The sequence below is a fragment of the Anticarsia gemmatalis genome, chromosome Z (genome assembly GCF_050436995.1).
Source record: "Anticarsia gemmatalis isolate Benzon Research Colony breed Stoneville strain chromosome Z, ilAntGemm2 primary, whole genome shotgun sequence".
Classification (NCBI taxonomy): Eukaryota; Metazoa; Arthropoda; class Insecta; order Lepidoptera; family Erebidae; genus Anticarsia; species Anticarsia gemmatalis.
The window spans coordinates 22001351-22013751 of record NC_134776.1 but is presented as its reverse complement, the minus strand read 5'-3'; the positions used below and the strand labels follow the sequence as shown (position 1 = coordinate 22013751).

The window sequence follows — 12401 nt, the reverse complement described above, 5'->3', positions numbered from 1 at the left end:
TACAACTAGTTATTTAATCAATACGAACAATAACATTCCTGTCAATTACATCCACTACTTCTTAAACTTTACAATCTTGATAAGTAAGAGTAACCCAGCACATAAGTAAACATCAGTAGTCAGTACAAGATCATGCAGTGTACACACTGTCGTGTTTGCCGCCGCGAATTAAACGCGTAAGCAATCTCCGGTGCGGCGCTCTGCACCGACAACTTGCATTCAACTAGGTTTACTTGTGTACTTGTGTGCTTGGCTACTTGTGCACGTGTGTACCTGGGCACGTGTGTCGTGTGCTCCAAGTAAATCGTGTTTGTACAACACCTGACATACTGACTTAGTGTGCAAGTTTCTGATATGTATTTGATTATGTAGGAGACTGATATCTTGTTGTTGTCATATAAAAAGGTGAAAGAAAGTGTTTAGAAGTTTCTTTTTTATAAGTAATATAAAACAAGGAGATATTAATGCCACAGATTACCTATGTTGAAATCCATGTATTCAAGTAGGTATTTGTAGGCTACCTTTGATCAATATCAGTTGAGTGATTCAGTATTAAGGCCGTATAAATTGACAAACTTCAAAATGTAGATACATTACTGGTATGGTTAATATGAATAATAGAATTATCCTTAACTAAATTAATCTACATTAAAAAAAAGCCTCTTTTTTGCACTAGTTTTGTACGAAGTGAGACACTACACACATATTCGGTTCGGCATTAACATTAACAAATTCACATACACTTATTCAAGCATTCCAAAAAATCATCAGTCTCATTAACCTATCTGCCAATTACCAATCTTGAAGATCGTACCCTCTATAATCCATGAACACGTGCCACAGTTCCAGTAGCTCAAACACTAACTCGACACTGGCAGTAATCTCTGTATCATATGACTAACAGCTAACGGCTAGTAACAGCTAGTAGCTACTAACGAGCATCGATGGTTCACGAGAGAACTGGTGTCAAAGGCGCTCGGTCGTTATCTTAGCGACTAATACGAGGCTTTGATGCAACTGCTCTGGCCTTTCAGTATTTGGTAGGTATTGGTTTTAATCACGCTTTGAAGAGTATGTGTGTACAGTTGAATGAAAAGTCGTGATCGCAGTTTAATGGGCGTGTTGCCAAATTCTGAGGCAAAGCCGTGACTTTAACCTACAAATCCAATAATGCCCTGCCCTGCTTGGAAGTACCGCGTCTTTATATTATTGTTTAATACCGCTTGGTAAGTTATTTTAACAATCTAGTTTTTGTCCACATTTCCTTTTAAAAGGGCGTTTTGTGAAATACCCTATACCTCAAGTGTAGCTGCCTATATTTTTTTTTTAAATTATCATAAAGTAGATTCTTATAAAAACGTAAAAAACATTATTTTCAATTTCAAACTGTTAATATGAATAATATACCAATTAAACTTGGTATCACATTCAAAAAATCACATCGACACACCTGAACATCATACAATATTCGTAGCGCTGTAATTAAAAAGTTTGTGCGCGAAAAACTCCGGTATTCGCGCGTCACCTTCAATGACATGCTAATAATGTGTCACAAAGTTGTCGCTGGATTTCACCACCACATATGGACCAAGTTTGATTCGCCCCTAGAACCTCCCGAGTGCTGCCGAGTGTTGCCGAGTGTTGCCGAGTGATGCCGAGTGTTGCCGAATGTTGCCGAGCGTTGCCGAGTGTTGCCGAGCGACGTCGTGCGCTCTAACGATGTGACGAACAACTGACTAACTTGCCAAAGGTTTACGATCACTTTCCGTTCAGTTCCGTATGATAAGATTGTTATAGAGATGAATGATTGAGTTGTCGTTCAATTACGTTTCATATTTTATGATTATGTGTTAAATAGGTAGCTGTATGATGAAATACATGGTTCTCTGTACTGTAAAAAGTTAAAGGCTAGGGAAAGCGTACATTGCTAGGTATTTAAAAGACTCTTTTAAACATGATTTGGAACATCAAAATAAGACGGGACTAATTCTCACTGAACTCAACAAGTATGTTTCACAGGAAAGAGACCCTTATAACAAGTTGCTAAATGCTAACTTTAGCCTAGGAACTAGGAACCCGTTCTTCAACTGTTTCTACATAGTTGTATCAGGTATCAGTAGCAGCAGAGTAACGTCGTTACCGGTGGCATCGGTTGGCATCGGTTGGCATCGGTTGACGGCGCGGCTTTACTCGCGCCGATCTAATAAGGCGGCTCATCGGCGCCGCTAATTCGATGACTTAGCGTAATCCACCGACTGCGACTAAACACCAGACACTTTAGCTACCGGCGCTCTATCTTAGCTACAAGACTTTAGTCACATATTATATGAGACAGCAGGATTATATATACACTTGATTTATTCTATTATACGCTCACGAAGGACGTACAATTTTCAGGTAAGCTCTTAATGATACATATTTTGTATCATAAGCAGAAAGTCATCTCTGAAACATAATACTGTCGTAACGCTATCGGACGACGGTTGCTACGAGTGACTACATCGTTATATTTGTTACCCAAACGAACTATAGTCGACCCAGTCCTTCGAATTACATCCATTCCCATCTAATCCCCCCCCCGCGGCCTCACCCCGCGCACGGCGAGGGGGTGCCGGTCCGACGAACGACTCACGAAAATAATTCCCTTCGCATTTTGCAATCATAAAAATGATTACCTCAACCCATATTATATTCCCTTTGAATTGAGCCGATCCCTTTTGAGAATATTAACTTACATATTTGTTAATATTAAATGTTGTGCAAGATATTGTTAGACAAGGAGGCTCTTAATTTCTTTACTTGTTGTTCGACGGATGCCTTCATCCTCGTGCGTCCCGCTCGTCAGTAATAACATCGTTGTATTAACATTCTCTTTACTCTTTGTGAGATCCTTTTGATAAAGCGTATTTTGTTGTAAGATGTGCAAAATTAAATATGTATTCTGTCAGAAAAATATTGTTTGTTGTAACGAGTACTAGAGATATTTCGGACGAACGATAACAGTAACTGTACTTGATAAGTTAAACTGATATTCTTCGTAAAATTGGATCACATGCTACATTGAAGAGGGTTTCCTTTTGATAGAATTACGACTGCTGTTTTACATTAACATCTGCTCTTTGTTGTGTTGGCAGTTTTTAATGGGTTTTTAATTTAATTCTCTGTTCAGTTATAAACACCATAGATGGTAGCATTTTGCGAAACATTACGTACCTCTCTCTATACATATACAGGGTGTCCCAAAACTCAACGATAATCCGAGACAGGATGAAAGGCCAAGTCATAGCGGTTTTAGGAAAAATAAAAAAAAAATTGCATGTCACTTAGTTTAGCAATAATAGACATTTTTCAAAAAAGTTAAATTTCCACACCCTTGCTCGCATTTCCGAGTCCTGTGATCACCAATGTCACAATTTCGCTGTGTTTTTTTGAATTTCGTGATCTTCACTAAATATGCTATTAATCGTAAAACAAATTTATGCACAAAACATTGTTAATTTCATAAAAAAAGTTAAGTTTTAGTGAGTCATGATTCACAAAAATATCGTTAGTTAACTTTGACGCTTCATATTGAAAAAACATGTACTACACTACCCTTGGCAAGTTATTTCAAAAGTCGGCGCATTTAATCAAGATTTCAAAATGGTGCAACACTTGCCACTTTTCTTTCCATTAAAAATGTTATTTTTATTTGAACGAAGAGTATCCTCGCAAATGGATCGGACGCAGTGATTCAATCTTATGACCTCCTCGTTCCCCCGATCAAAATCCAGTAGATACTTTTGACTGGGAATGCATACAAGAAAAAGTCTATTCGAAATCAATACAAAATCTATCAGAACTTTGCCAGAAAATTGACACAGCGTCAGAGGAAGAAATAAATGCAAGGAATTTTGCTTGACTGGTGCAAAGGTCTTTTGTAAGGCGTTGCAGAGCCTGTATTCGTGCCAGAGGAAAACAATTCGGATTACTTTAGTTTAAGGAGAATAATTAAATAAGAATGATGGTTCGTTTTTTTTTTTTTTAATTATTATTACCTACTATGTTTTTTACATTAAATATTGGTTATGGAATGACTCAATTACCTCTTTACTAAAAATAATTGCTTTCCTCTGTCACGAATACAGGCTCTCCAACGCCTTACAAAAGATCTTTGCACCAGTCAAGCAAAATTCCTTGCATTTATTTCCTCTGACGCTGTGTCAATTTTCTGGCGAAGTTCTGATAGATTTTGTATTGATTTCGAATAGACTTTTTTTTTTATGCATTCCCAGTCAAAAATATCTACTGGATTTTGATCGGGGGAACGAGGAGGTCATAAAATTGAATTACTGCGTCCGATCCATTTGCGAGGATACTTTTCGTTCAAATAAAAATAACATTTTTAATGGAAAGAAAAGTGGCAAGTGTTGCACCATTTTGAAATCTTGATTAAATGCGCCAACTTTTGAAATAACTTGCCAAGGGTAGTGTAGTACATTTTTTTTTCAATACGAAGCGTCAAAGTTAACTAACGATATTTTTGTGAATCATGACTCACTAAAACTTAACTTTTTTTTATAAAATTAACAATGTTTTGTGCATAAATTTGTTTTACGATTAATAGCATATTTAATGGAGATCACGAAATTCAAAAAAACACAGCGAAATTGTGACATTGGTGATCACAGGACTTGAAAATGCGAGCAAGGGTGTGGAATTTTAACTTTTTTGAAAAATGTCTATTATTGCTGAACTAAGTGATATGGATTTTTTTTTTATTTTTCCTAGAACCGGTATGACTTGGCCTTTCATCCTGTCTCGGATTATCGTTGAGTTTTGGGACACCCTGTATACCTTGCAAACAAGTAAAGTTGCTACCTAATCTTTTCATGCGACCATAAAACATATCTAACAAAATATGTTCTACTTTATTTCACGTACACACAAGTTTGAAAGCAGGTTGATTACAATAGCAAGTGATAAACAAAGCCTGGAGTCCACCGCCGGTTAGTTGCGATAACTTTATATGACAGTGTGGCGGGAGGCCCGGTCTGGCCCCGGTCTGGCCCCGGCCTGCGCCGATGTCCGCCCGGAACCTGGCCGGGTCTAGCCCGGATCTAACCGGAGCTTGGAGCTGAAATTTTGTCAACCGTCCAAGCGTTGGTACTTTGATACTTTTAGATAGCGTGTCTATGATGGAAGTAGGTCAAAGTTAACGTAATCCTGATGGTTTAATTTTTTTACGATAAATAGATAACAGTAAGTACTTAATTCTTTTCACTAGCTACACTTTAGCTAAACATAGATTCATACAAAACATATGTTAAAGACAGTAAAAGATTACAGGGGTCGTAGTCAGTGGCATTTCTTAATTTAGCCCCCCACGGGTACAAGACGTCATTCTATGTATATCTGTGGCCCATATTTTTAAATGTTCGAAAATCACCTTGGTAGCAAACGTAAGTAATAATAAACATCTTTAACGAGTGGTAACTAAGTGGCGCCGTGTATCACGAGCCAGGATAACAATCCGTGTGTCATTGTGTGCGTGCGGCGAGCCTTATTGTTATGTTCGATGATATTCGCTCACGTAATCTGTTGGTAATTTCTCTCCTTACTCTACCTACTCGGTCGTTAGTCGGTGGTAGTCGGTAGGAGTCGGTGGAAGTCGGTGCGAGTCGGCGGTGTTTTCCTTAAGGTCGGGTCGCCGCGGGCCACGCGTCGTACAACACGATAGTTATTCTGTTACGTAATTATCATAATTAACTAGACGTAGATGTTTATATAAATGTATAGAGAACTGTGCTTTGGTACCGTGAATAAATATATTTTTATTGTGATAGAATGTTTTTTATATATTTGAAGTTGTTTTCCTGATTATCATATGCGTACATTTTTTACACCGATTTCCGATAAAATGGAAAAAGTTTAACAATGATCAAATTGCAAACTTCGTCAAAAACTGATCAAAACCTAGTTAAACAATAATGCAAGATCTTGTTAACGCCCGTATTACTAACAACATTCAAGCAACATAATATATTAGTTTATATATAACTAGCGGACCCGACCGACGTTGTCCTGTCGACAAGTCTTTAATTTGAAAATTTTAAACTTTTTTAAATAATCTAAACCATTCTCAGATCCCCTTGAACACACACAAAAAAAAACATCAAAATCGGTCCAGTCGTTTAAGAGAAGTTCAGTGACATACACACTTACAGAAGAATTATCTATACTAATATTATAAAGCTGAAGAGTTTGTTCGTTTGATTGTTTGTTTGTTTGTTTGTTTGTTTGAACGCGCTAATCTCGGGAACTACTGGTCTGATTTGAAAAATTCTTTCAGTGTTAGATAGCCCATTTATCGAGGAAGGCTATAGGCTATATATCATCACGCTACGACCAATAGGAGCAGAGTAACAGTGAAAAATGTTACAAAAACGGGGAAAATTATGATTATCTTAAGTGACGCAAGCGAAGTTGCGCGGGTCAGCTAGTTATATATATAAAGATAAAGATATCATAGGTGATAGAAAGTTACTAAAGTGCTAGACAGAATCTAGTACTTATGCAATACATGTCATTATATCCTAGCAGGGTTTCCCCTCTCCATACCAGAGAGTACTGTCATCAACAATTTGTTAAGTAGCCATAATATAAAACATAATCGTTGTTGTTTGTTCTTACTAAATATTGTTATGAAACATTTGATTTGAACATCTCGCCTCTTTAAGTGAATGCTTAGAGGGTACACGACTTTGAGAACATATTGCCAAATGGAAATAGGGCTGTGAAGCATTAAAAAATTGCTTCAATTATCATTTGATTTAAATTTCATTAGACAAATCATGATTCTAAGTAAAAAAACTAACAATTTACAGCCCTAAAAATATTTTACCTCTTTCAGAGCAGGTAGTAACATTTTCAATCATAACTCAATATTTGACCTTCATAAATGAATGATTGTCTTCACCTACACACACACACGTACTTGCCCTAATCTATTGAAACTGAAGGCTCTTCCCGGAAGGCTGTACACCTCGGCGCGGAGGCTCTGGCCAAAGGTCTCGTTAGTAATGACCTGGGTCGAGTTGCGAGCGAACACGGGAGGCGGGAGGTGTCTCGTGACGTCATTAGTTGAAGAGCGTGGCCACTATCCTTCGATACTGAAGTGTTAAAGAGTAGTGGAGATTTTAATTTGAGGATTAACCTTTTATATGAAGTTGAAGACTTCTCTCGCTTTTAGAATTGGTCTCGTGTCGCAGGCACTTTTCAAACATTCCAAAATAAATTTATTGAAATTATTTTTCAGGATTCGTTCCAGTACAAATTCGAGTAAATATTTGGCAGACGTTGTAAGAGTAGTTCTCAGAACACATTAATTTTGATTAAGCACGTAATTAAAATCACGTATTAATCTCACGATGCCTAAAAGGTTTTACAAGCCAGTTTACCTAGCGCTTGCTCAAATAATCTGCGATGCCACCGTGTTGCCAAGAATGATGACGATGGTATAAATTTCATATGCTTGTAATGTTGGGTATTCACAATCAGTAAAACGCGACTTTTCTGAACGGACTGCAAAATTAAAAACTCAAATATGTCGATCGTCAAGAATTTTATTCAATCGAGCAATCGCGTCGAAATGACTCGACCGAGAAAAACTGCGTGAGTGCGTAGCATTAAATCAAGTTTTTATTAGATTTAAAGAACTTTCATGAATCAAACGCTATAAAAAGTCCATGTACAATATTTGTTCTCCTACAGTTTCGTATATATTTAAAAACACCGCACATAGTGTGCGCACCTGTCGCGCATAGTCAGCGATACACAAATTCGCACAGACTCGCGATAACGTCATGCTTGCAAATTGCATCGTTACCGAGCATGACGGCGGCGTCACGTGCCCGCGGCACAGACTACCTGGACACGGTGACATGACGGACTTTTACCTTCTGTGGGATTTGGTGGGATCAAGATAAGGACACTGAATAGGTATTGCTTGCAACGAAATAATTCAAAATATTACATACAAATAATAATTTCTATTACAAATGACAAATGAATTGCGCGAAAGTATAAATCACTGTCTATATTTTGGAGTAACGAAATATTGGTATGTATTAAAAAATAATAGAACTGTGTTAAAGGTTGCGAAGTCGGTAAGTATAAGTAGGTAATGAAAAGTTTTTTGATGAAATTGTCATTACACATATTGCCTTAAAAACCAAGAAAAAAGTAGAAAATTTGCGAAAATGGGACAAATCAACTACCTACTCGCAGACGAAGAACAACAAATTAAAGAATTATTCTTTTTACTAAGAGTGTTTCCAATACTCAGTTCTTACCCTGTACAAAATTACACTGTGTGTAAAACAGGCCGCGGTTGGGTCGCAATATGTTTTTTATTCGCGTGTATTCGCGAAAATTACAAGCTACGCCTCAATGGCGGCTCGCAAATAAATTGTTTTCTTTATGTAAGCACCGAGTACCTCACACCGGGGCACCTCTCACCTCACACTAGAGCAACGGAGCACCGAAGCAACGAAGCAACGGAGCAACGAAGCAACAGAGCAGCGAGGCATTAGAGCAACGAAGCAATGGAGCAATAGCACCTGTATCGCTTACGATGTACAAGAGTGTTACACCTTTGTGTAACCTGTGATAAATGTACTAAGAATACGATAAGTACGAGTAGAAATAAATTGAACGGTTTTGTGTATGTGTAACTGAATCAGATTATATAAATCCGTGTTTGGAACAAACGTTTTTATCCAAAGGTTGGATCTCTTAATCTTATGTTGGTGGTTTTTTCTGGTTGCAACTGGTTAGGAGTGATCTGTCTCCCTTCTTTCTTGTCTGGATTTGGAGTTAAAATCCTCTGTTTGTTTCTTCTATCTAAAAAAATATCGACTTTCTGAAACTGACTTATAAATCTTATTATTATGTAGAGTGAGCTTGTATAAATTAATTGAGTGTTGTTTGAACGTGATATATAGAGCGTGTTTCAATAAAGCAGAACGAGTTGCGATTATCAAGAACACAGCACTTGATGTAACAAAGTTATCAACTTTGCGTCATGGGGCCAGGGAGTGAAGGCTTCTTATACTATACGATACGACCATTACCGGTTATTTCAGTAAGATAGACGTATTTAAGGTATAATTGATTTTAAAAGGATTGACTTATCACTACTTAACAGCATTGCAATCACTACTGCACCCTATTTGCTACGAGGGTTACGGGCGTAGCAATATTGGCTACGACTCGTAGCTTTTGTAGTATGTGCTACGGCAGCCGCTACGAAATCGACCCGCGTTTTTAACAATCTCCGCCACGAATACTTTTATAGTAAGCTAGAGATATCTTGGTAGTATACTGGTTTTTAGTACGACGTAAAGGATGATATAAAAGGCGTCGTATCGCAAGTTATAAAATGTATCTCGTACATTGATTTACATGTAAAGTTATATTCGGCGGGAGATGAGCCGCGAACTCGGTAACGTACTCGTTAATAATAACGTTTGTTTGTCGGTTACGGCGCCCGAGCACGATCGAGTTGGTACCAAACTTCACTCAAAGTATGAAGCTTTTGAATTATTGTTCACTTTGTTACCTTCTTTTGATGGAGAGAGTCTGTAATTGACGACGTGTAAGTGAAATACTGAGAATTTGTTTCGTAGAAATTATATTCAGTTTCGAAATAAGATGCGCACTTGAATTGATGTAGTCTAGACTCACGACCCACGGGGAATGTATGTGGGATGCAACGCTTCTTGGTTTTATAATGAGATCGAAAACTGCAATTATTCTAAGTGTGGGAGTGTTCATCAATTAAGAAAATAAATGTTGAGGAGGGAAACGATCTCTCATCGGTAACAGACTACAAATTCTGATGGTAAAATAATATTCAATTTGTTTTTATTTTACATGACGTTCCAGATATGTAGTCACATTTAAGGCCTTTGTCAAACATAGCAATTATGATTCCTAACTAAGAAATATTACGCAAGATAGAATAGTTTAAAATGGCATGCACTGAATCACGTTACGGTGAGACTACAAACTAAACTAGTACGTATTTCCACGTCATCAGTCCAACACTCCGTACGGCGCTAGTGACGTCTTTCTGCTCCATTACTCTATAAAGCCGTTGCATTCAATCAGGACTATCAGAAGCAAACACGTTAATAGTTACACGAGACACGTGTATTCAAGCAATACTCAATGGACATGTATGCAATATGTCAAAGACACGTTTGCGACGCGTTAGAGATACGTCAGAGACGGCCACAACGCTTTGACCGGCAGCCAATCACAGATACAAAGCCCCTTGAGATACAAAGTTCTCACTATTCAATGACATCTATTGGCGGATAATAATTATCATGATGATTATGCCAAGACTAAATGATTAGAATCTTAGGAAAACAATAACGTATTTTTAACAAAGAAAGTAACGCAGGAAACAACTAGTTGATTATTACAAATCGTTATCCCGAAAGATTAATATACACTGATGATTAATACACACTTCATTTATCTTAAAAAGCTACAATTATTTGGTAACTAGTGCGAATACAGATTATGCAAAAAATAAGACTGGACTTTTGTTTTATTCGAATCTAAATCATTACCTAACTATAAATTACGTAACATCTATAAATACAAGTTACAGTAGTAAAGCAATACACCAAAACATCAAACATCCGACCAAATGTATGAACTAATGCATCAGCTTCCATTTCGAGGAAAATCTAACTTATTGGGGAATAGCTAATCAATGGAGTGTCTATACAGTTTCTGCGAACGGGAATTACTTGCATAAATCCTTTCATGAATATGTTGCATTTAGTAAAGGAATGGTTCAAAGAGTTTATCAATTTCTCGGAACTTTGAGAGCTAAGTCCTGTGTGCAGTGCCATCTGTCGGACGTAAGCAGCTCTGCGGTATCAAATACTCTTGGTGTTGAGGAGACTAGTGAATGTCTTCAAAGGCCCTTTGATAGGATCATTGGAAAATAGCAATATTATGCTGCAAATGTACATTTTATTTATACGAATGTACAATTTCTAGCTACAAAAGATTTTTTTAGTCCCCAATCCGCAATTGGCCAGCGTGGTGGACTCAAGGCCTAACCCCTCCCTCATTACGGGAGGAGACCCTTGACCAACAGTGGGACATTAATGGGATATCTTTTTGGGATTTCAAGCAACAATATAGATGTTTTCGAATAACTTGTTGAAATACATTTTTCTAAATGTCACGATTTCAATAGTGAACGTAATTGTCAGTTATTATTAGAATAAGGTGTTAGAATAACATTATAAAGGGCACCTTGCGAACATCGGCGGTCAAATAAAAAGTCAATAGTATTCAGTTTCAATAAACTGAATAAATTCAAGTAAACGATCGTCTATATATTATCACATCTGAGAACTCGCGAATATATTCCAAGTTGAAGAATGTTATAATATTGGTGAAATATCATTCAATTTATATTTGAGAACGTGCTTCACATAAAAGACTCAATTTAAATCTACTCACTTTTTAACTATTGTTATTTTGCTTCAATATGCTAGTTAATTTGTACTTTATTACAAAAAAAAATATTTAACCGTCTTCAAAAAGGGAGAAAGTTTTCAAGTCATCTGGACCATATTTTTATATTTGTAGCCCTACAATTTTTATACGGTGGACCGATTTTAATGTTATTTTTAGGTTGAAAGTTGGTGGTTGACATGTGATAATAATTCACAAACTTAACGTAACTTTGTGTTCATCGAAGATAATATTAATATTATGTTATATTTGTTTCGTAGTGTTTTGATAGGGACAAATTACTGACACGCTTCAGGCAAAACTAGCTTCAAAGTCCTTTTTTGTAGGAATTTTGTATAAAAATTTTCAATGTTCTGAGAACTTGTCAAACATTTATTTAAAAACTCTATTAGGTTTAGTTAAAAGCTAGTTATTTCTCTAGAGGCCGTCGTGTCTTGGCTAAGTTAATTAAAAACGAAAGCCTTGAATCCTGTGTCCTCAGACAAAGTATAAAAGTTAAGTAATAGTTGAAAATATACATAATGTAATCTAGGACAAGGGAGGCTGTTATATCTTTATACAAGCGAAAATAAGTTAAGATAGTTGAAAGTAGTGTTCTGTGATATTTTGTTATTTTTCTTACATGATAAAATTTGCATAATATTGTATATAATTATCATGCACAGCGCAATTCTACTCTCTGCTGAATATAGACTGCTCTTTGTCTGTGGTACGCCTTTCAACTCTGTGCCGATTTCAACCGGACATAACACGAACATTTTCCAATATCGTCTACAATGATTCAGTAAAAAAAAATCTAAACCTAGTACAAAATTTGAGTAGCTAGATTTCGTCTGTTTAGCTCTCACACCTTT

At 36.8% G+C, this 12401-nt stretch overlaps 1 protein-coding gene across 5 annotated transcripts in view; it reads right to left on the bottom strand.

Annotated features, from left to right (window-relative positions):
- Nucleotides 1-12401, bottom strand: part of LOC142986077 (adenylate cyclase type 6) — a 303314-nt gene that overhangs the window by 49946 nt on the left and 240967 nt on the right. The gene's annotated exons all lie outside the window — the stretch shown is intronic.